Below are 24,408 nucleotides of genomic sequence, written 5' to 3'. Positions count from 1 at the left end.
TTTCTTTGGGCCAATTTATACATTACATGTAACATCCAAATAATTATCACATATTTATTACCACAAGTGCACATGTAATTTTATTAAATATTGACATTTTTTTGGGCCGATCAATATTCATAAAATTGCAAGTACCCAACTAGTTATATTTTAAAACAAATTAATTTCCATAACAGAGGTCACTTTTGTGATATATTATTTCAATTAAAATATATATTTATTCTAAAATATATATAATCATACCAATATTCAAATTTAAAATTACATAAATTAAATAAAAATTGTGATCAAATCTGGTCAAATCTGGTCAAAACGTGGTCGAACATGGTTAAACCAGTTAAATCTAGTCAAACCAGTCAATTGGATCAAAACTTATTGGACTAAAAGTCCATATCCATAATTGAACCAATTTTATCATTTAAGTCCCAAATTTTCTTGAAGTCCATAATTACTTTATAAAAATTTATATTTAGTGGGCCTAATATGGACTTTATAGGGTTTAAATATCTTATTTAACTTTATTAGGGTTCACTTAAATTAAAGAAACCCTAATATCCTTAACATAAATATAAGCATATTTATTCTTAAACAAAGAAATAGGTCAAAGAGCTCAAGTATTAACTAAATTAATACTATGGACAGAAAATTGAAACTCAGAATGTTTTATTGTCAATTTTAATTCTTAAGAACAGGGAAAAGGATGAAAGACCTCCCAAAGCCAGAAATCAAATTAGTTTACAAAAAAAGTTGGCACACTAAAATATCAATGAACCGTGGCAAAAGTTTGATTACCATGGAGCCCACTTGAATATCGTATAAATTTGAAAAAAAATTTAGAATGAATTTGTTTGTTTTGAAAGTTGTATAACGGTCGTTAAATTTCAAATATCCCTTCCTTAAATTTCAAAATTTACAAATTCTCATATTTTTGTTAAATACAAAACCTACCAGTTTCTGCAATGATCCCTTTGTTTTATAAGAATTGTTATATCAGAGGTAAATTTGAAATTTAATTGCATTTAATTCCGAAACACTTATCAAACCAAGTATCAGGAAATAGAATGATGCTAATTCGAATGTGTGAACCAATTTAGATATTGGAATGAAAAGTTTAATTTCAAAACCAGAGTCTATGATTGATTTCATTTCCATTTTCGATTCCAATCTGTGAAACAAGCACCCCCTAAATTCATGTGTAAGAATCCGTGGAGCCCACTAACTTCAAGTGTTGACCGAATTCATGAATTATCTGATGTAATTGTATGAAAGCATAAAGATAACAATATGGATGAAATCATACTGCATGCCATTAGAACAACAATTGTTTATCACAGCAATTCATGCCATCAGCAACCAAGGCTTCCAAAAAATAAATATGAAATTCGAAACATGAAGCCATATCATGAAACAATTATTGAACTTGACAAAAACCACGGAACAAAGACTTTCAGCCATGCAGACGAAACCTAAATTAATCAAAACTCTTAAAAAAATATGAATTACTAAATTTAAATTATTTTTCAATAATCAACCATATTAGACTCTGATACCATAGGTTAAAATTATCACCTATTAAACCCAAAATCTCTATGGCGATTATTAAGAAATAAATAACAGATAAAATTGCGGAAGTGTAGCTGGATTCATATCGACAAACTTGATACTTGAATCTCTAAAGATTTTGGGGTGGCCTTCTAGGTCAATACGTATTCGCCAATTCTTGAGAGAACCCTTTAGTTTTTTTCTGGTATCTTTCCTGACGATGGGATATCAGGAAAGAGCTATTTTTGTGGTACTAAAAAATACGACAAATAGAATGATACGTGTGACCTGGGGACAATAACCCTATTTATAGGTAACATTTCTGTTACCTTTTGAAACCCTATTTCAGCCAATTATAGAAATAGGAGCCCTTAACTCTCTACGCGTTAAAGGCCCACATCCTATTAGATACATTAAATCCAAACTATATTTGATCACTTTAATTGGACTTAACCTTATTTGACAGTTTGCAACCCATAATTATTCACATATAAATCCAACGTTAGATTAAAGATCCAACATGAGATATTTTAGTTTTCACTTAAAAACATTAGAAGTGTAAGGCCTATTGATAATGCAAAATTGCATGCATGGACGTGTACTCTTCCTATATCTCTTCATCGAAAATTACTTGAAAAGGCTTTGTATTTTTAAAAATTTATAGTTAATCTCTAACTATGTAGAAGTTCTTATTAGCCCAAACTTTGTTAGATTTAATCAACATGGTCACTTAAAGATTATAATAAGATTAGTAGTTAGTTAATTATCAATTCTTATCTTTTCCACTTCTTTCACAAATACCTTTGCTTGTCCAATAATCAAATTGCCTAAGAAATCTGTCGGTCAAACATAATTGCAAGCCTATGATTAATTCCTCATGTCCCATAAGAACCAATATTCCATTTCACATTACATGCACAAAATTAGCAAGCAATTTATAACTAATATTCATGAAGTTCTACATTGGCTTTGTGAATGATGTGAGTACTAAAAACTATCGATTTATTGTTTGTTCAAGGAATAAAAATTTGTCTGAACAATGTTTTATTGGAAATCGTACCCATTCACGATATAACATAACATTGAATAGCATTATTATGAGGCTGTTGGTAACCCCAAAACTTTAAAGTTTTGGGAATGTGGGAGGTCAACCTTTGTCTCCCACCATACTTGTCACTTAATTTCTTCTGACGGGTTCCCCGACGATTATAGTCCCCCTCTCTCTAGATTAAGTTAGAATAAGTTACACAACTGTTATCGTTACAATACTAAGGATGGTTTCACTAGCTAATTTTCGAGCACTTGGAAACAAAATAATTTAAAAGTTGAGTCACTATAGGCCTAGAATTTAAGTGAATAGCCTTGCTCATGTAAATCAATTTTCTTGCTAATTACGGCTACAGAGTTGACACTAAATCATTTAAAACTTTCTTTTTCCTTTGTTTTTTGGCTAGATAATCTATTGCTACTTCAATGTGCATAAGAATAGGCATCACTTCCACCACTTCTTTTGGTAGAGTTCCATCGACAACTATGTACTATGATTACTATCTTCTTCATTGTGAAAGTTACAACACAATATCCCCCAAAATAATTCATATTAACGGCTCTAGCTCCTCGATAGAATCATCAATAGATTCGGGAATTATGCAATTACTATCAGTACTTGATTGATGTGTTTCAAGACCTAGTTTCATATCTCTCTCCTTCATGATTTTTTTTCTTTTGTCCTCTACTCATCAACTACGATATAAGCTTTAGTTTTAATAAAATCCCATTAAAAAAATGAATCGCATTTAATAGACTGGAAGTTCTCAGACATCAAAATTGGTGTATGTATGTGCAAAATATGTGCGTAATTTTTCTATTTTCTCATATTTTTCTCGTACAATAGATAATTAAATATTTGAGGTATCTTACCAGTTTTCCAAAGATAAAATCAAAACCTATGAACACCTTTAAGATTTACTCATGTTTTACTATTGGAGCCCATGACAACTACACGTTGATACTTCAAGAAAGTGTTGACTCGTTAGGAGCCTTTCTAAATTATGTGGAGTTGTCAGCCATTACTATAAGTGAGACGAGGAGTAATAGGTTTCACTCTTTTTTGCTAGAACCAATAAAAATAGAAGTTAAGACCTATTTGTATTTTGTAATGCAAAATTGCATAAATGTGTACTACTGTACCAGTAATACCAATATCTTTCCATCGAAAAATACTTGAATAGGCTTTGAATTTTTAAGGGCAAATTACATTTTACCCTCCTGTGATTTTCACAAAAACCACATAACCCTCTCATGATTTTAAAAGTTATACATAAATCCTCTGTGGCTAGAGTTAAAGTGTCAAACAGACGGAAAACACCCATCGTGACAATTCATGGGCGAAATGTCCAAATTACCCTAATATAAATATAAAAAAGGAAGCAGATGAAGTCAAATTTTCCCTTCCTTTAGTCTTTGTTGTGAAAGTAGCTGTGAAAGAGTAGCTGTGAAAGAGTATATGTGAAAGAGTATCACGAAAAAGTATTTTGAAACACCTCCACCATTCCATCCACCACCATTAAGTCAGATTTTGAAAGTAGCTTGCACCAAGACCATAGCTACCACCATTCCATCCACCACCAATACCGCTGCCACCTGGAGGGGTTAATTACTGTAACTAAGAGGGGGAGAAAAAAATTACAAATGTAGGAGAAACTCCACAAAAGGATACATCAGAAGTCCGTTCTGGTCGATTGAATTTACAACCATTAGAATAATTCTGCCTTCATGCATATACAAAAGTTTCAATACCAATTAGCTATAAACCAATACTAAAGTGGCTTCGCCCTTTCTTTGTTAACAATGGACATTGGCAAACAAAGAAGCCGAAAAGAAGAAGGGCAATAGCAGGAGGATCCCACACCCATAATCTCCCCCATCCACATACATTTTCGATCCCATGTCATTTTCCCTCTGTTATGCCAAAGGCTGGAACCGCTACTAAAATGGTATTGCATCAAGTGCAGTCCATCTGTTGCTCGACAAGTTTTTGCTTTTTCTGAGTTTCCAAGTGCAAAGAGAGCTTAGTGCACTTCATTCTGGTCTCAAGTAGTTTGCACTAGGACCATAGCTACCACCATTCCATCCACCACTATTACCGCTATCACCTGGACCATATTTACCGCCTAGACCACCTCCACCCGACCCACCTACAGAGCCATATCCACTGCTGTCATTGCTGCCTCCGCTTCCAACCCCATAACCACCACCATTACCATCTACAGAGCCATGTCCACTGCCATCATTGAAAGAGATAAGGAGCACAGATCTAGGTTTTATTAGGTCCATTAAAGTGGTCAGGGGTAATATGGAAATGTTTCTTACTGCTACTAGTAGTACAAGCGCGTTTAAGCTACGAATCGTCACGATAGGTGCTTTCCATTTGGTTGACACTTGAATCCAAATTACAGGGGATTTATGTATAGCTTTTATAATCATGGAGGGGTTATGTGGTTTTTGCGAAAATCACAGGAGGTTAAAATGTAATTTGCCCAATTTTTAAAATTTATATGTAATCTCGAATTATGAAGAAAATTCCATTAACAAGCGTGTACTTTAGGAAATGTTTGGTCCTTGCCCACTAAATGTTTGGTCGTTTATGTTGGGTGCTTCCGTCGTTTATGTCATATTTACTTAAAGCAAGATAGTATATATTGACACTGATAGTATTGACACTTGTAAAGGAACTTGTGAACACTATCATCGCGTTGAAACCGAAAGCAATGATGAGTTGTTAGATGGTTTTTGTTTTGGGCCAGTGTTAATACCATTTGGTTTAGTTAAATAAGCAGCAATGCTATTTTTTTCGGGTAACAATAATATTTGTATAATTTAATTTATCTTATTCTATAAGGAGGGAAGTCTAAAGAGACTGTAAAAGAAGTTAGCACACATGCATATCTGAGTAGACCAAAAGAGTAATCTGACATCTCCTTTGAATTTTTTTCATTGCAGATGGAGTTTGAACCCCCTCTTTCCGACCTACAAGTCAAAGAAGGATTTAGTTCCTTTTTGGTGGCTACTGAGCCAAAGCAACCAAGTCATTGGCCCCCATGTTTTGCCAAACAAGCTTTTCTGAAAAAGCATATTGGTACTAGCACGAGGAGAAAGGTAAAATTGCAGTCCCTTCATCGGTGACAATGTATGCATTTGCTTACCCAGAATAACTATCAACCAAAAAAAAAACTTTGTACATTTTGCAACTTGGGTTGAGTAGGTAAAAACCAAAAAAAAAATTTTTTAATTGATAATGGTAACTCAAGTGCACCACCTTCAAGAATGAACGGAGTTACCATCTAGAGTTCAAGGTGCAACAATCTCTCGCAAATAAAAACCCTTGGAAATTTTGACTTGCAGATGCAGTTTTTACAACCTCAAAAGTCGAAACTTCTCTACTGACGATCACAATATGATAATATATATATATATATATATATATATATATATATAAATACACATATAACAACTCAACATTCCAGTGCGCACTCTCGGGTAACGGCTGCAAATTTCCTTGTCAACAAAAAAAAAAAAAAACTCAGCATTGGGAACAAAATCGTCCATTTATTTTTGATCGTCAACTATATATTTGCTAATAAGGCAATCAAGAAAGCAAGCCCCATAAGTGACTACATAACCCATAGAAAGTTATGTTGAAGTGTCATCACAACCAAAACGTCGCCATCGCTTCTGCAAAACTATGTGTTATTCCACTATAACAAAAATACAATTGTTAAATAACAAAATCAACAAAAGTTATAATAATAATTTTAACAATTATAAAATTAACTATAATAAAATGGTTAAAATAATAATATAATAATGCACAAATGTGGAGGGTTGAGGTACGGATATCTCGTTTTCTTTAAGGTGATTTAAACCTCTGCGGAAGAATCAATTCCGGTGCAACAGAATGTCCAGCTTGTCACCTCCAAGATACAACAGCGCAACCACACCTGCAGTCACTCTCATTAGTCTACACAACTAAGAGAGTATAGCTCCACTAACGCCGATTTTTCTTGCCAATCTATGAGATAGAAAATAAAAAAGGAGTGCATAATTTTTCTCTTATGAATTATAGCTCACAAAACATAAGTTCTTGTAGCACATATTTCTATCTCAATTACATATATTTATGGGTGAAAAAAAAAGACAAATATAACCTACACCACTAATAAGACACCAACTAAATGCTGAAATTATTGGCTATTCAAAACACATTGAAATTTGTATTGTAGGTTACAAAAACTTATGATAATTGAAAAGTCATAATTTCATATAATAAATCTTTAGTCAAAAATCATTTAAACACCAATAAATTTCAAAATTATTTTCCAATTTATTCTCCTTGTAACTTACACCTTTAATTGGGAATTTAACTATTTTATTAAAATACTCCAACAATCCCCCACTTATTTTAATAAAATAAGATAATATAGTATTATATGGCAAGAAAGGACTAACATGCATAATATAGTTAGCAATGCTTTGAACCTATATTTAGTGTTATAGTAATTTCTAATGCCAGAGTCGGTAGTGAACTTCGGTCTTGAACTATGGCTGCTTTGGGGATATTGGATATCACCTTACACACACAATAGTCCAGGTGTTCTCATGAGCTAATAAAGCTGGCACTTTACGGCATTGTGCTCAATTCTAGTTTTTCTCATGAGTGTATAAGAGAACAAGTCCTAATTCTCTTTAGGGCAACCCTACCCGTAGCACTCATATAGGTGAAATCCATCAAGGGTACCCCCACAACTCATACACCCCACGCATGGAAGTTATAGATTTCATTAAGAGCAATATAGTTCAACCTTTCTTCAGTTACAAGATGTATGCACACATAGCATAGGGATGGATCATACTTATCAAAATTTGTGCATACCCATTTCAAATCACCATGTAATTCGTTTTTCCCTTTGAACCTAACTCTTGGGATCACCAATCATTAGGTTGGGTATCCTTACATGTGATTTATGATTCATGGACTTTAGTCACATCTCTTTCATGGTTTATCATATCTTTGCCTCAAACTTGAGTTATTCACTATCATCACAAAATATAAACAAAGATATGGTCTCATTGACACTCAAATCAAATTATTTTCATCAAGTATCACAATAATACTGCGATAATACCAATATTTTGTGAGAATATTTCTCACATAATTGCCATACAAGCAATTATATACACTTCAAGTGAAGGTTCAATGTTTTCATTTTTTTCCATCCTAGTAGCTAGTAATCTCACTAGAAATCATCAAAATAGATGATCAACATTAGTTTACTACTAGGAGGTACTCTATTTCTCTATAATTCTCAATTTCATCTAGTAGGCCAGTAGTCCATAAACCTACTAGGAACCTTATTTACCATTTCCATGGAATTTCCATATAATTTCTGTTTGAAAAAAATATGAAATATATGCTTCAGGTGCCTTCACATTATAGTCACACTTTTGAGTGTGTGTCCATCTGCACAAACTTAAAGAAAGAATTAAGAAATCCAAAAAATATGATACTCAATGTCATTTAATATTGCACTTAATTGTAACTTTAAAATTCACACCCACAAGTTGCAATTATAACATGGTGTCACATGAGATTTGTATATAAATTTTTTAAAATATAGATCCATGTCATTTAATTGAGCTTCCTCAAGTAATTAATCTAATTATTTGCATTAATCTTTAGCAAACAAATAACCCCCACTATTTTAATGCTTTAATGATATGCAACTAAACACATATTGCATTTAAAGATCAAGTCTTTGCACATTAGCATAGAAAATTACTTGTGATGACCCCAGATTTTCTTAGGGCGTATCTAAAATTTAGCGGATCGCCTGCCTGACTCTCGTTAGGGCTCACTCACTTACATTAATTTCAGAGATAACATTTGATAAACCAAAACCAAACGCTCAAATCTTTTACAATACCAAATTCAATACAAAAGTTTCAACCGTAATATGATACTAAAGGATTTACAATCACAAAAGTCTTCACGTTAACTTCTTAAGATCCCTAGTTCGTTCTCCAACCACCAACTCCTGTAAGGAAAACAAACTAAATGGTTGAGCTAGAGCTCAGTGAAGTTTGCCAAGTAACATTCAATAAACACTTAAACCAGTAAAATTAAGCAAGTAATGAACATTTCACTATATAGTCATTTTCAAAAGCATACAAACTCCTCCTGGGAGTCATTTCAGTATTATTGCACACTCATTTCAATGTCGTGGTACATTCATTTCAATATCATTACACACTCCGCCACAATCAGCTCCTTATGTCTTCCAAAACAATAAACAATCCCTACATTCAATAATTAGTTCAATAATCTCCCAACTTTAGGGTAGTACTTGAGTATACCGAAACATTTATTCAAAGCTTCCGTTCTATTAGACCAAGCCCTTTTGCTGACTCGAATAGTCCGTTGAACAGAGGATTTTGGGACCCAGTTCAGTCAATGTGGTAAAGTATACATACAGCTTACATTCATGCACACTTAAATTAATATTTGGTCAATTATCAACCTTCAAACTCAACTAAGTCGAGTGCGATAAAGTATATCCCCGACTTAAAAGGCGAGGGACAATTGAGATACATTTTACAATGAATCACTAGCAATATTCCATAATAAGCACATTTATCACAAAATTTTACTTAAATAAACATAAACAGTTAAACACGCAAATTCGGAAACACTCACCCAATTCCAAATAAATTACTCTAGAGCCTCAGGTTTGCTTACTAAGGTGTTATAGTTTTATTATCTTCATGCACTGCCTCAAAACTTTATTTTGTTCTAATTTGTATATTCCTACAAAATTTTCTTACATTAATCTAGGGTATTTCCATAGATTCAATTCATAATAAATCAATTAGACATATAATTTAATCAATTATATAGTATATGCAACACTTTCGATAATATATGAAGGTAAAATAAAATAAAAATATATATGCAATTTTCCGAGCTCTTACATTACTATGACTCCCACTATTTGTCACAACTTTATAACATGCAATGGATTATATATCTATTGCAATTAATGTAAATGACTCAATTAATCATACTCATTGGAAGTTCAAATTACTTTTTAAGAAGGCGCCTTTAAAATTTCTTCCAGAATGATGATAGCAACTTGTCTAGTGCAGCAACAAGTTGTAATTGTTCAGTAATTCGAACTCCTTTAGATCTACTTCTCTGGTGCCATATTTTCCTGTTAAGCCTTCCAAAATTTTTGGTTTTAGGATAAGAAATTTCATAGAAAATATAAAAGTCATTATAATACTAGTAATGGAATTCAACAACTTCCCTTTTTCCTAAATTTTTCTTTACAAGCATTCTTTTATGCTTCATATATCTCATTGGTAGAGATCTTCTCATTTTTTCCCATCCATAGGTAGACTACTCAAGTTGCTTGAATTGATCGTAAGTGACTTCTAAGTTGAGCTCCATCTTGATTTGAATCACCTTAAAATTGTTGTTCTGCTATAATAAAAATACAATTGTTAAATAACAAAATCAACAATAGTTATAATAATAATTTTAACAATTATAAAATTAACTATAATAAAATAGTTAAAATAATAATATAATAATACACAAATTGAGGCACGGGTATCTTGTTTTCTTTAAGGTGATTCAAGCCTCAGCGGAAGAATTAATTTCGGTGTCGCAAAATCTGTAGTTTGTCACCCCCAAGATACAACAGCCCAGCTACACTTGCAGTCACTCTCATTAGTGTACACAATCAAGAGAGTATAGTTCCAATAGCACCGATTTTTCTTGCCAATCTATGAGATAGAAAATAACAAAGAAGTGGATAGTTTCTCTCTTATGAATTGTAGCTCACAAAACATAAGTTCTTGTAACACCTTTTTCTATTTCAATTACATATATTTATAGGTGAAGAAAAATTAGACAAACATAACCTACACCACTAATAAGAAACCAAGTAAATGCTGAAATTATTAGCCATTCAAAACACATTGAAATTTGTATTGTAGGTTACAAAAACTTATGATAATTGAAAGGTCATTATTTCATATAATAAATCTTAGTCAAAATCATTTAAACAATAAATTTCAAAATTATTTTCCAATTTATTTTCTGTCGCGCCCCATTTTTTGCAATGAAAAAAAAGGTGTTTACAAAAGATGTGATTTTATTTAAAAATAGGTGAAAAGGACCTAGAATGGAACTTTCAAGAAGGTGACAATTTGGGTCCAAAATTTAATCTAAAAGGGTTTTTTTTTTTCAAGAAGGTGACAATTTGGGTCCAAAATTTAATCTAAAAGGGTTTTTTTTTTTCAAGAAGGTGACAATTTGGGTCCAAAATTTAATCTAAAAGGGTTTTTTTTTTAAAAAAAAAGGAGTTGCCACTTGATATTGAGTTTTGGTGTTCCAAGTCACCCAAAAGTGTTTTTTGACAAAAATAAAATAAAAACCTTTTCGACAACTCCAGATCTTTAAAAAATAAGAGAAAATGGGTTCGGGAGTCACGGTTGAAGAAAGGGAAGGCAAAGGTTCGATTAACTCAAAACTAAGGCACCCTTTCAACCTAGTCTAAGCTAGTTGCGAGGTTTAGTCAAAATTTTCCTAATTTAACCCTTAATTTTATCACATTTAGATATTTTCTACATGAATGTAAAACTAAAATATCATAAGAAACAAAATATCCATTCAAGGATTTAATTGATACAAATCGCATTACTTGCGAAGGCCAAAATAATTCCTTGAAGGGGTCACGAGTATGCGAATGATGAAATTTAATGAAAAGAAAAAAAAATTAAATTATATACATAGATATAAATGATCAAAGAATAGGGATGCATCATAATGGGTACGGAAAACAAAAATTCGTAACATAATTTTCTTATACTGGGATCGATGGGATATTTAAACTAAAAAGTTATAATCACCCATTTTCCATGTTTGAAGAATAATTCTCCTAATATAGACAAGCAAATGAACTAACTTAAATGAGATGCAATTCTAAATGACATGATTAACACATATAGAGGGTAGGGGGTAGAGGATAATATATAGAAAATATCATGCAAATATGAAAAATCCTAAAAAATAAAATATACATGGAAATGTAATGGATATCACACAAAAATGAATCTAACACACGAATGATCTAAGAGTCTAGCATTGGACTAACCCATTTCTAAAATCCTTACTAGCGTTGGACTAGCAAGTAAACGGAGCGAGAAGTCACAACTAACGTTGGACTAGTGTGATGACATCATGCATCAACAATACATAGTAAAACAAAGAAGGCATAAGCTAAAACAAATAAACACATAAGAACATATAACACGTAACATGTAAACATAATATCTAGATGCAAAAATCCGAAGGAAAGCAGATAAATCATATAACACATAAGCCACATAAACATACAACCTACCTATTACTGTTGTTTATGTCATAATTGAAATCTACATCCCTAGATTCTTCCTTGAGCGAAATTTCTCCATTTGCAATTTCACAAGCCTAGAAACAATATATACTGGAAAATATTGCAATGAAATATTGAAAAATATTTTAGAAAAATTTTGACAGAATTTTTCCATATAAATGGACAGAACTCCCTGCCAACAGCCTCAAGCTCAAGAAAATTATCCTTATAACAATATTTCCAAATATGATTCCAAGACACAATCACCCCATAAGATAAATTAATCCCTCTCCCCCACTTAAACTTGACAATGTCCTCATTGTAAAGGAATGTAAAAGAAACTAGTACTCCCCTCATCGTAAAGTGATGCAATTTGAAGCTACTAATCCTCACAAACATCCAAATTCTGTCCAACAATGAAACAAAGGGTACAAAGAAACATAAGTAGCACAAGTTAATCCAATATGAAAACTACAAAGTTTAAACTGAACACAATAAAAAGAAAAATAAAGTGACAAAAGATGTAAGCAGCTAAGGATCTTCATGACTATTCGAAACAAAGGTTTACTGCCTTCTCAACTCCTTGAGGACTAGTGATGTACCAATATGCTCCTTTTCATGCTGAGGCGTCGGAGTAGGTGACCGATGGATGCTGAAATGATCCTCAATCGCCCGAAGATGGCGATCATGTCTGTCTAATCGCTCCATCATCAGCCGCTCTGTCTGATCGATTTGCTCCATTACCCTCGTCTCCATGCAACAGATGGCATTAAGACTTCTTGCCACTTGGAGCGCGGCGGATGAGGTGGTCGCAGAATGGGAGGAGGAAGAGCTTGCTGTGCCTCCGTTTGTTGAGCTTCCTGTTCTGGCTTAGTGTGAGATGGGGGCTGAGTTGAGGTCGAAGCTGCTCCCACATCGCGAACCAGAGAAGCTCCAAAATCTGTAGGGATACTCAAGGACTGTAATACTGAAACATTGACCTCATCAACTGCGTTGGTAGTAATGGCTCTCTCCTCACCCAATGGTACCTTGAACTTTTCAAACAGAAGAGTAAGGAGACGAGGAAACCCAAAACAAGTTTTACCGGCTCGCATGCGGGCTGTAGTGTGCATATAGCTAACAATGATGCTGCCGAGAGGAATTCTTGTCAACTACTGACCTATTCCATTCATCATCTTATCCAAAAAGTAAAGGTCGCTATTTCGAACTTCCCTTTTTCCACTCCTTTTAGGTACTACATTAAAAGCAAAGAGATAGAGATGATAAGGTGGTACCTAGGCTCAAATGAATCGGCATAAACGATGAGTTTCTTCGAACTTCCTCGTTCCCGGTATTGACGCTTAAGACGTGATAGAGCTTCGCCCACTTGCCATGGATCACGTGCCTTGAATTCTTTGGTCAATTCACATCTTCTCCGTCATCCTTGAGTTTGACAAATTGGCCGATTTTCTCCCAGTGGATGGCCACTCTCTTGCCTCGAACCCAAGAGACAATGAGATTTCCACTATGACTCTGCTTGTTCTCGACATTGGCATAAAACTCCCGGACCAAGTTGGGATAATAATGCCTAGGCAACTTCAAAATATTGGCCCATCCGAGTCGACCAAAGACAGTGGATACCTTATAGTGATCATCCACCTCTGGTGCCAAGTACTTCTCAATAATAATCTCCTTGGCCAAGCCTGCCTCATACCACTGTTGATTTTCTAGTGAGGTGAATCGCGTGGTATCATAGTCTGGAGGCGGCTCCTCGCAGCTAGTAGATGCTGTCTTTCGTCTGGAGCGAGGTGGCGGCTCAGGAGAAGGAGATTCCTCCTCTAGTGACTCCTCATGCAAAGAAGGTGTGTGTTCCTCACTTGACGATGGTGTAGAAGTACGAATACGAGCTCTCATTGTGCGAACCATAGTACCTATACACAAACAAGATGAATATTCATTAGAAACAATATAAACTTGCTCACACATGTTAAATAGGAATTTAAGAAAATTTTGACAGAGTTTCCCCTTATAAAAGGAAGAAACTCCCTGTCAACAATCAACAATTTTAAGTAAATAATCTTCCTAAAATCCAATTCCCACGTTTAGAATGAATATTACCAATAAGGATATCATGACATGCATAATAAGTCCAAACACTTGAGAATTATATCCATTTGCAAGAATGAACATATCAAAGAAATTTAAAGTATTAACGATAATGTGCTATAATTCTTGCAAACACTTGAGAACATCTCAAATTTTTTTTTTTCCAAAAGATACTTTTATTGCAAGAAAGAGATTCTTGCCCCCACAGGAGCAATTACATCAACCAAAGAAACAAACTTCAAGCTACCTAATCCTTCTCCGAAAGCTAGGAAAGCCTGACCTATCCATCCGTATGTCACCACGCGCCATAGGAGGTAGCTCTGCAAAGGACTCAAACAAAACATCCCTGCCCCGATCAGCACCCATCTTAGCCAGCCTGTCGGATGGTTTATTCGCTTCCCTAAAGCAATGTGTTATTGATCGAAACAAACTCTGATGCCGCAACATATCGTCCAATTCCACCTGCAAACGCCAGGGGCATGCATGCTCCCCTGATATGATCTGAACGAGGACTAAGGAGTCCACCTCCAGGTGGAGCTCCCTGTAGCCCCGATCTACACAAAGTTTAACCCCATACAGTAAGGCCTGTAACTCGGCGTGTAGGCTGGTGGTGACACCAAGGAAACAGGAGAAACGAGTAGAAAGCCCCCCTGAGAATCCCGTAGAAGCCCTCCCCCTCCACTGAGCCCTGGATTGCCCAAAGAGCAACCATCCGTATTCAACTTGCATCCTGCTCTCGGGGCCACCCACTTCACAGGCCAAATGTGCACCCGTTTAGGCCGACCTGCCAAATCCGCATACAACTCCCCTCAAGAGCCATGGGGCCATGAAAGCGATGGGAATTGTAAGTGCAATAGATCCCTCACCCTCGACAAGGTCCGGTCAACCACTACACCCCCCTCTGACCTCCCTCATTGCATTAAAGCACTAGTCCTTGCTCTCCACAGTTCCCAACAAATCAAAGAAGGCAAGAGGCGATAGACAAACGCCAAGTACCTGTTCGGCGCTGGGCGTATCCACCACGCAATTGCCATATGGCGGGCTGAACAAATACGAGAATTCCTCCCATCTGGGACTTCGAATGCCTTCCACACTTGCCGGGCAGCCTCCCCTGTGCAAAACACATGGTTCAACCGTTCCTCCTGGGGGTTGGCGCAGCAGGCGCATCGGGATGGACCTTGGACACCAAAACGTCGTAACTGTTCAAGTAGGGGTAACCTATCTGAAAGGAGGCGGAGCATGAAAAAAGAGACCGTGATTGGTAAGAACCTGTGCCAAATGCAGGTGGTTCCGAGAGACCTATTAGCTTGAGAGCGTATCAGTGGTAGAGCCGAAGTAATTGAGAACTCCCCAGTAGGGGTTAACATCCACACCATCCTATCCTCCCCCTGAAGCGTCGGCGGGGCAATCGTCATCACTAGCTGAACCAGCTCCGGCTGAAGAACTTATGAGAGTAACTGGGCATTCCATTCGCCACCAGTAACAAAATCCGCTACCTGCTGGTTGTGGAATACCTCTACTCGATGACACAATGGACCAGACCCTACCCAGTTGTCATGCCAAAAACTCATCGTTCCTGCTCGAACAATCCATCCGATGTTGTCCTCCACTACCCCCTGAACCTCACACATACGTCTCCAAGTGTACGAACTCCCTATCCGCTCCTCTGCTAGACAGGGGTGCCGATTTCTACAGTATTTGGCAGCAAGGAAGGATGCCCAAAGGGATCGCCCCTGTCTGAAATGCCACCATAGCTTCATGGAGAATGCTTGAAACACCTCCGTTGGCCTCCGAAGGCCCAACCCCCCTTTGCTATATGGACGACACAAATCTGCCCACCTCATCCAGTGAAACCGAGGTCCAAACTCTGACACGCCCCAGAGAAACGCCGCCATGACTCTCTCCATTTCGTGCATGACTCCCTTAGGAGGGGACGCTGCCGCCAACAAGTGGATCGGCATGGAGGATAGAACGTGCTTAAGCAAAACTACTCTTCCCCCCGGCGAGAGGATTCGCTGCTTCCACGACAAGATTCTGCTGGCAATGCCCTTGCAAATCTCCCCAAAATACGCATTCTTTCGTCGCCCAGCGAATAACGGGCAACCCAAGTACTTGACCGGAAATTTCCTCTTCTGAAAGCCTGTTGAATGCCTGATAGTTCTGCAACGAAGCGGGGATAACCGGGGATGCACCAGAAAACAGCTCTTTTGCTTATTGATCATCTGGCCCGAGACAGCACAATAATCTTCCAAGACCCGCAGTAAGAGACGCAAAGATGACTTCAACCCACTGGTGAAAATGACCACATCATCGGCAAAAGCCAAATGTGTAACAATCGGACAGCCAATCGGAACCTTATACTGATGAAATTGACGGTGCTCAACCAAAGCGTTCAAAGCCCTAGAGAGGGCTTCCGCCCCAATGACAAACAAAGCTGGAGATAATGGGTCGCCCTGCCGCAAACCCCGCGAGGACCGGAAGAATCCCTGCGGTATCCCATTGATCAGAACTGAAAACCACACATTGCTCACCAACCTCCAAATAGCATCGATCCATGACTCTGAAAATCCGAACCGCCGCAGCACCTGCAAAAGAAAGCTCCAGGACACCCTATCATAGGCCTTCATCATATCCAACTTAAGCACAACATTGCCTCCGCGTGCAGACTTCCCAATATCCGACACCAACTCCTGTGCCAGCAAAAAGTTGTCCGCGAGCTGCCGCCCTTTGACAAAACCACTCTGTTGGGCAGAAATGAGACTGGGTAACATCGGGGCAAGACGATCCGAAAGAATACGAGAGATCACTTTGTTGATAAAGTTACATAGGCTTATCGGACGGTATTGTGTGAAATCCTGGGGGCACTGAACCTTGGGGATCAAGACAACGGTAGTGACGGTGATGCTTCGTGGCAACTCCGCCCCACAGAAGAAGCTTAAGATAGTCTTATACACATCCTCCGCTACCACTTCCCAAGCAAACGTGAAGAACTGCCCTGTAAATCCATCTGGACCAACGGCACTTTCCCCATCCATCGAGAAGACCACCTGCTTGACTTCGGCCATGGTGGGGGGCTCCATGAGTCGAGTGTTATCCCGATCCGTCACCAACTTCGGAATATTTTCTAAGAACTCATACGAGGCATAACCCGCCTCCGCTGTGAAAAGCCCCTGGAAGAAGGAAATTGCCTCTCTACTAATGAGTTCCTCCGATTCCACCCATTCGCCATTAGCACCACGGATCCGATGAATGATCGCCCTGCTCCTCCTCTCCGCTACCACAGCATGAAAGTACTGAGTATTCCTATCCCCATCCTTCAACCACCTCACCCTGGCCTTCTGTTTCCAAAAGCCTTCCTCCGTGGCCAAAGCAGCCCTTAACCGCTCACGGGCAACATTCAAATCACGTAGCACATGGTCTGACGAGTCATGCTATTGTGCTATTTCCGCCTCCCGTGCTGCCCGCTCTGCATCTCTGACTGCCTTAAAGATGTCGCCAAAAGACTCCTTAGACCACCGCTTCAGAGCCTGCTTGACTGTCCTTAACTTTACTGCCAAAACCCCTAATGGTTGCCCGCTCAACTCACATGTCCACGCATCCCGGATGACCTCCAACACCCCTCCCTTGGTGGTCCAGACATTTAAGAACCGGAAAGGCTTTGGTTTGTTATCCAAGCGGGTAACAGCCGACATCAGGAGCGGCGAGTGATCCGACGGATCCCTCGCCAAATGCTGGACCGAAATGCTAGAACCCATCTGTAGCGCTTCTAAGTTGAGGAGTACTCTGTCGAGGCGCTTCCATACTCTTGCCCTCCCTTGCCTATTATTACACCACGTAAACCTTGAGCCGGAGAAACCCGCGTCAGATACCCCGGCCTCCAACATAAACCGCCCAAATTCCAACCCATCGCTCAGTCGAAATGGCAACCCCCCTCGCTTCTCCTCCTCATGAACTATCACATTAAAGTCTCCCGCTAAGCACCAAGGGGTCTCAGTCGGCCTATCTAGCAACAATTCTGCCCAAAGTGACTCGCGCTCTTGCACGGTGCACTTGGCATGGACGAAAGAGAAACAAACGGTAGAAGGAAACATAGGACATTGAACTTGAAGCGAAATATGTTGACTCGATTCTCCAACAACAGAACATGAGAGGACCGACTTGTAGAAAATCCAAATGGTACCCCAGTGATTCGCAACACCCCAATCCATTCCCATCTTGAGTCGCACACTATCCATCTTATCTAAAGCCACTTTCGGCTCACAAATCGCCACCAAATGTAAAGAGTGTAATTTAACTAACTTGGTAAGCCGTCGAAGGTTAGGGAACGAGTAACACCCCTTATATTCCAAAACAACATTTTAATCATTGGAGAGTGCGGCAAAGGAATTAGATGAAGAGGACTTACTTGAGCGTAGGGTGCGGTCAGAAGGAAAGCGAGCACGAACACCTCGTTGTCTCGACTGAGCTACGTCCGCATGTTCGTCTCCCTTGGGTGAAAGAAGCAGGGCAACTGACGTATCGGCAACTGAATCTAAATTAAGTGTGTCAGATAGCGTCGCACTACCCCGCCGGGGTCTAAATTCTGATGTACCCCGAGGAGAAATATTCCCCAACCCTCTCCTGAATATCACGAAGGTCGACAATGAGCTCCATATCCATCCCAAAATCCGACTGCTGCTGCTCTTGTTCGTCCCTCGCAATCACCCCATCGGTGTTAGCTGCTGCCTCATGCCCCGCAACGTGACCATCCTCCACAGCCGCCACAGCCACGTCCTCTTGCCCCCCAGCAGCGCGACCACAATCCTCCACTGCCGCCGCAGCCATGGGCGACTGTCCACCTGGTCCAGCATCTGCCCTTCCCCCTTCGCTGCGCCCCTGCGCCTCCACATTGCTTGCTGCAACCAGCCCCACACTCCCACTCCGCACGACCCCATGCTCCAAGCTGGTCTCCCCGTCCAACCCAGCTGCAGGTAGAACCCCACTAGGATTGTCCCCCTCCGCAGGCCCCCTTTCCGCGTCTGCTGAAGGTTTGCTTGAAGCAGCCCCAATCATCTTGTCCTCAGCGTGCTGTCGCTGACCCTCTTGGGGCTGCCTGGGTTTAGCCCCCCTAGGCAAACGAAGCTCAGGATTCAATACGTGACAGTCCCCCATCTCATGTCCCTGCCGGTAACAATGAGAGCAGTACTTGGGAATATTTTCAGGAATAAAATACTGCCAGAATCCATCATATTTCCCATTGCCAATCCACACTCTTGATGGCCTGGGCTGGAGCAAATCGATTTCAACGCAAACCCGCGCGAGACTTGGCCTGGAGGTCGCCAACGTTGCGGCATCAACGAACAGGGGAGCGCCAAGTACCGAAACAATCTGGAAGATCGCTTCTTTGTGAAAATAGTGCAGAGGTAATTTAGGTAGTTGGAACCAAACCGGGACTACCGAGGGTTCTTTGTCTACATGAAAGGCTGGAGACCATTTGAAAACTCTCATTGGAAAGCCCAGAACGTACCAAATACCACGTGCCCAGATGCGGTGGTAATCTGCTTCATTACCCAAGCGGATGATCACATGTCTAGCATCAAGGAGGCCAACCGAAGCCGACTCTCGCAAATCCAGTGACCGGAAGAATTTCCTGACTTCCTCTAGTTTCGGGCGGCCCTTAGAGAACTTGCCCACAAGAGCAAACTTGTAGGGAACCCTAGAGAGCCGCACGAGAGCCTTTTTCTAGAGCATCTCAAATCCAATTCTAGTAAAGCCACATTTTCATATGCCTTGCTAAAACATCCTTAATTTACACAATAGTCAACGTCTAGCAACTTTCCCAAATAAATACATAACACTCAGTTTGCATTCCAATTCTTCCAAACAAATGCAAATTATCTCAAAAAAATAAGAAATTTCAAGCAAAAGGGTTCAATATGCTTAACTTAATAATAAACACACTCTTATGCTTAACTTAATAATAAACACACTCTTTTACCAAATAGAATGTGCTCTAATGATCACATATCATTTTCAATTGGTACAACAGTGATTTATACTCCTTAAAACAAGTTCATATAATCAATGAAAGCAAAAATTCACAAGTCTAAATCAGCAAAATGCTAAAGCCCAAAAAAAAATTGAGAAAAAATCTCAAAAATATCACCAAATCCACAATTCTCTTAAAACTAAGAATGAAAATAGTTGTGACAATCTATTTAAACACAATGTAGTACAATTGTATCAAGAAATTTCAACTTATAACAATTACCAAAATATGCCCAAAACTAAAAAAAAATATAAAATTGCGAATTATAAAATCTCAAAGAAAATTGCAAATTGTTACCTCAAATGTATAGATTGATGATGGAGGATGATAATGATGCAAAAGTGATGAAGAAACAATCCCACATTCGACCTCAAATTGCAAGATTTCAGTGCGGTCCGAATTCCCGTTTTGAAGATCAAAACCCCCCAAATTGATGTTTTTAAAATGAAATTGTTGAGGGTTTATAATCACAATAGGTTGGGAGATGTTTTTATGGTGAAGAATTGAATGATTATTGGATGAAATGGAAGAATGGTGAAGAAGGTCTAGGGTTTTGGTGAAATAGGAATAGGAGAGCTGGAAAAATGAGGAACCGAGGCCTCGGTTTCTTTCTTATCGCAAACCGATCCGAAGTCGGATCGGTTCTTAACGCTCTTAGATCCGACAGGGGCTCGGATCCGCATCATCAGAAGCACAGACGAGCCCTCGGATCTTACTGAAATTTGTTGGATCCGAGCTCGGATCCCCTATTTTTTATTTTTGATCTTCAAAGGATCTGAGGTCGGATCCGTCTGGGTTTTTCGGATCCGAGCTCGAATCAACACAATTCTGCACTAATTGCAAAAACTGCAATTTTTCAAACTCCTTCTCCCTTTTTCGGCCAATTCAGAATTACACATAGGACAAACTTTTTATCAAATCCAACCACCCACGCAAGTGTAATATACCAAAAACATAATATCCAACCTCTCAAAACACATCTACATTGCAAATCGAGGGATGAGGTTCTTTGCTCATTTTTACACTTTTCCACCAAAATAGCACCTTTGGGCATTAAATGCACATCAAATGAGTCCATGAGCATTTATAAACATGTTATCACCAAAACTCACTTGAATATATTTGAAATGCATAATGTATATATGAATGGTAACTCTAAACACTTAAAGGACAATTCTGTAAGAAAAACTCCCTTTTTACACTTGTTCTTCAACTGCATTTCCAAGATGGATGTTAAGACCTTCGGTACCTCCTATAAACAAGTGAAATACATCTAATTAGTCAATTAAATCATATCAAAATTTAAGAAACACTTAAAATACACAATTACAATATTATTATTGGGTTGCCTCCCAACAAACACTTTGTTTAGAGTCGTTAAGCTCGACTCTCCTATAATTTCTTTAACTCTCCATTGTGTTTCCTAGGGAGTAAATCACTCCTTTGGGAACCTTTTCTCCGGCTAAATAGGATTTCAATCTTTGACCATTTACTTTAAATGGGGCACCATTTTCTCCTTTTATTTCCATTGCTCCATTAGAAAACATGCGAACCACTTCAAATGGCCCGGACCATCGAGACTTAAGTTTTCCAGGGAATAATTTAAGTCTTGAGTTAAACAATAACATCTTTTGCCCTTCTTCAAAATGCTTAGGAAGAATGTGTTTATCATGCCAAAATTTCACTTTTTCTTTATAAATCTTGGCATTCTCATACGAGGTTAACCGCAATTCCTCCAATTCGCTTAGTTCGAGCATTCTCTTTTCGCCTACAGATTTAAAATCAAAATTAATAGCTTTAATGGCCCAATAAGTTTTATATTCTATTTCTACAGGTAAATGACACGCTTTTCCATAAACAAATTTATATGGAAACATTCGCAACGACGTTTTAAATGCCGTTCTATATGTCCACAAAGCATCTTCAAGTTTGTTTGTCCAATCCTTTCTCGATCGGTTGACCGTTTTCTCCAAAATGATTTTAATTTCCCGATTGGCCAACTCCGCCTAACCATTAGCTTGAGGATGATAGGGAAGTGACTTTTTATGCCTACATCCATATTTAAGTAACAAGGTGTCAATAATTTTATTGGAAAAATGCTTACCTTCATCGCTTATTATTGCCTTTGGGACTCCAAACCTACAAAATATGTTACGTTTAAGGAACTTAAACACAACTTTAGTATCATTAGTTTGTGAAGGAATAGTCTTCACCCATTTAGAGACATAATCAAATGCTAAAATGATGTACTTTTTATTATATGAACTAGGAAATGGTCCCATAAAGTCAATGCCCCAAACGTCAAATAACTCAACTTCCAAATATGTAGTTAGAGGCATTTCATTCTTTCTTGAGATATTACCGGTTCTTTGGCATTGATCAAACCTTTTAACCCAATCTCTAGTGTCTCGGTACATAGTAGGCCAATAAAATCCAAATTGCCATATTTTTACTACGGTTTTAGTTGTACTAAAATGACCTCCCGTTTCAAGAGTATGACAATGTATTAAAATACTATGTACCTCATCTTTCGGAACACATCTTCTAATTATTTCATCTGCACAATGTTTGTAAAAGAATGATTCCTCCCAAAAGTAATGTTTAGCATCATTTAAGAACTTTTTCCTTTGGTGAGAATTCAAATCACTTGGTATCACTCCACTAACTACAAAGTTAACTAGATCAGCATACCATGGTGACTTATAAATTGCCATTAAAAACTCATCTGAAAATTCTTCTTTAATGGATGAATGGTCATCTGGAGGTACGTTTTCCAGTCTAGAAAGATGATCAGCGACTAAGTTCTCGGATCCTTTTTTATCTTTGATCTCCAAATCAAATTCCTGCAATAATAAAATCCATCGAATTAGTCGAGGTTTTGTATCTTTCTTATTTAAAAGATATTTGAGTGCTGCATGGTTGGTATAAATGATAACTTTAGATCCTACTAAATACGATCTAAACTTATCCAATGCAAATATCACTGCTAGCAACTCTTTCTCTGTTGTTGCATAGTTGACTTGGGGTTCATTTAGCATTTTACTTGCATAATAAATGACATGAAGTCGCTTATCATGTTTTTGCCCAAGAATAGCTCCAACAGCAAAATCACTCGCATCACACATCAATTCAAATGGTAAACTCCAATCCGGTGATGCTATTATGGGTGCGGAGACAAGTTCCTTTTTCAATCTATTGAAAGCAAATAAGGACTCATTATTAAAGTGAAAAGGAATATCTTTTGCAAGTAATTCACAAAAAAGTTTAGCAATTTTGGAGAAATCCTTAATAAACCGCTGATAAAATCCCACGTGTCCAAGAAAACTACGAATGCCTTTCACATTGATAGGTGAAGGCATTCCCTCAATAACCTCTATCTTGGATTGATCTACCTCAATACCTTCTGAAGAAATTTTGTGGCCTAACACAATACCCTCACAAACCATGAAATGACATTTTTTCCAATTGAATACAAGGTTTGTTTCTTCACATCTCTGCAAAATTAGATCTAAATTGTTAAGAAAATAATTATAAGTAGATCCAAATACAAAAAAATCATCCATGAAGATATCCATAATTTTCTCATTAAAATCGGAGAAAATTGCCATCATGCATCGTTGGAAGGTGGTCGGTGCATTGCACAATCCAAAAGGTATTCTTCGAAATGCAAAAGTGCCGTAAGGACAGGTGAACGTGATTTTTCTTGATCTTTCGGTGCAATGACTATTAAAATGTATCCTGAAAAATCATCCAAAAAATAATAAAATTCATATCCGACCAATCTTTCTACCATTTGATCAAGAAAATGAAAAGGGAAATGATCCTTTCTAGTGGCTGTATTTAGTTTTCTATAATCTATACAAACTCGCCACCCAATTACAACTTTAGATGGAATCATTTCATCATCGTTGCCACGTACTATGGTTATTCTCCCTTTTTTTGACAGTACATGAATAGGAGAAATCCAAACACTATCAACAATTGGAAAAATTATACCTGCATCCAGCCATTTAAGAATTTCTACTCTTACCACTTCTTTCATATTTGGATTTAACCTTCTTTGAGTCTCAACCACTGGTTTAGAGTTTTCTTCCAACAAAATCTTGTGCATACAAATAGTTGGACTGATTCTCTTAATATCAGAAATCGTCCATCCTATAACCTTTGAATGCTTCCTCAAAACACGTGTGATTACGGTGGATCAAAACACGTAATCACCCGAATTTTGGATGGAAGGATCAAGGGAACCAACAAAGACCAGTTAATCCACCGAATTTTTAATCGAAGCAACCACTT

Source organism: Coffea arabica, chromosome 7c (genome assembly GCF_036785885.1).
Source record: "Coffea arabica cultivar ET-39 chromosome 7c, Coffea Arabica ET-39 HiFi, whole genome shotgun sequence".
Taxonomy (NCBI): Eukaryota; Viridiplantae; Streptophyta; class Magnoliopsida; order Gentianales; family Rubiaceae; genus Coffea; species Coffea arabica.
The sequence above is the reverse complement of the archived record's forward strand: the minus strand, read 5'-3'. Positions refer to the sequence as shown.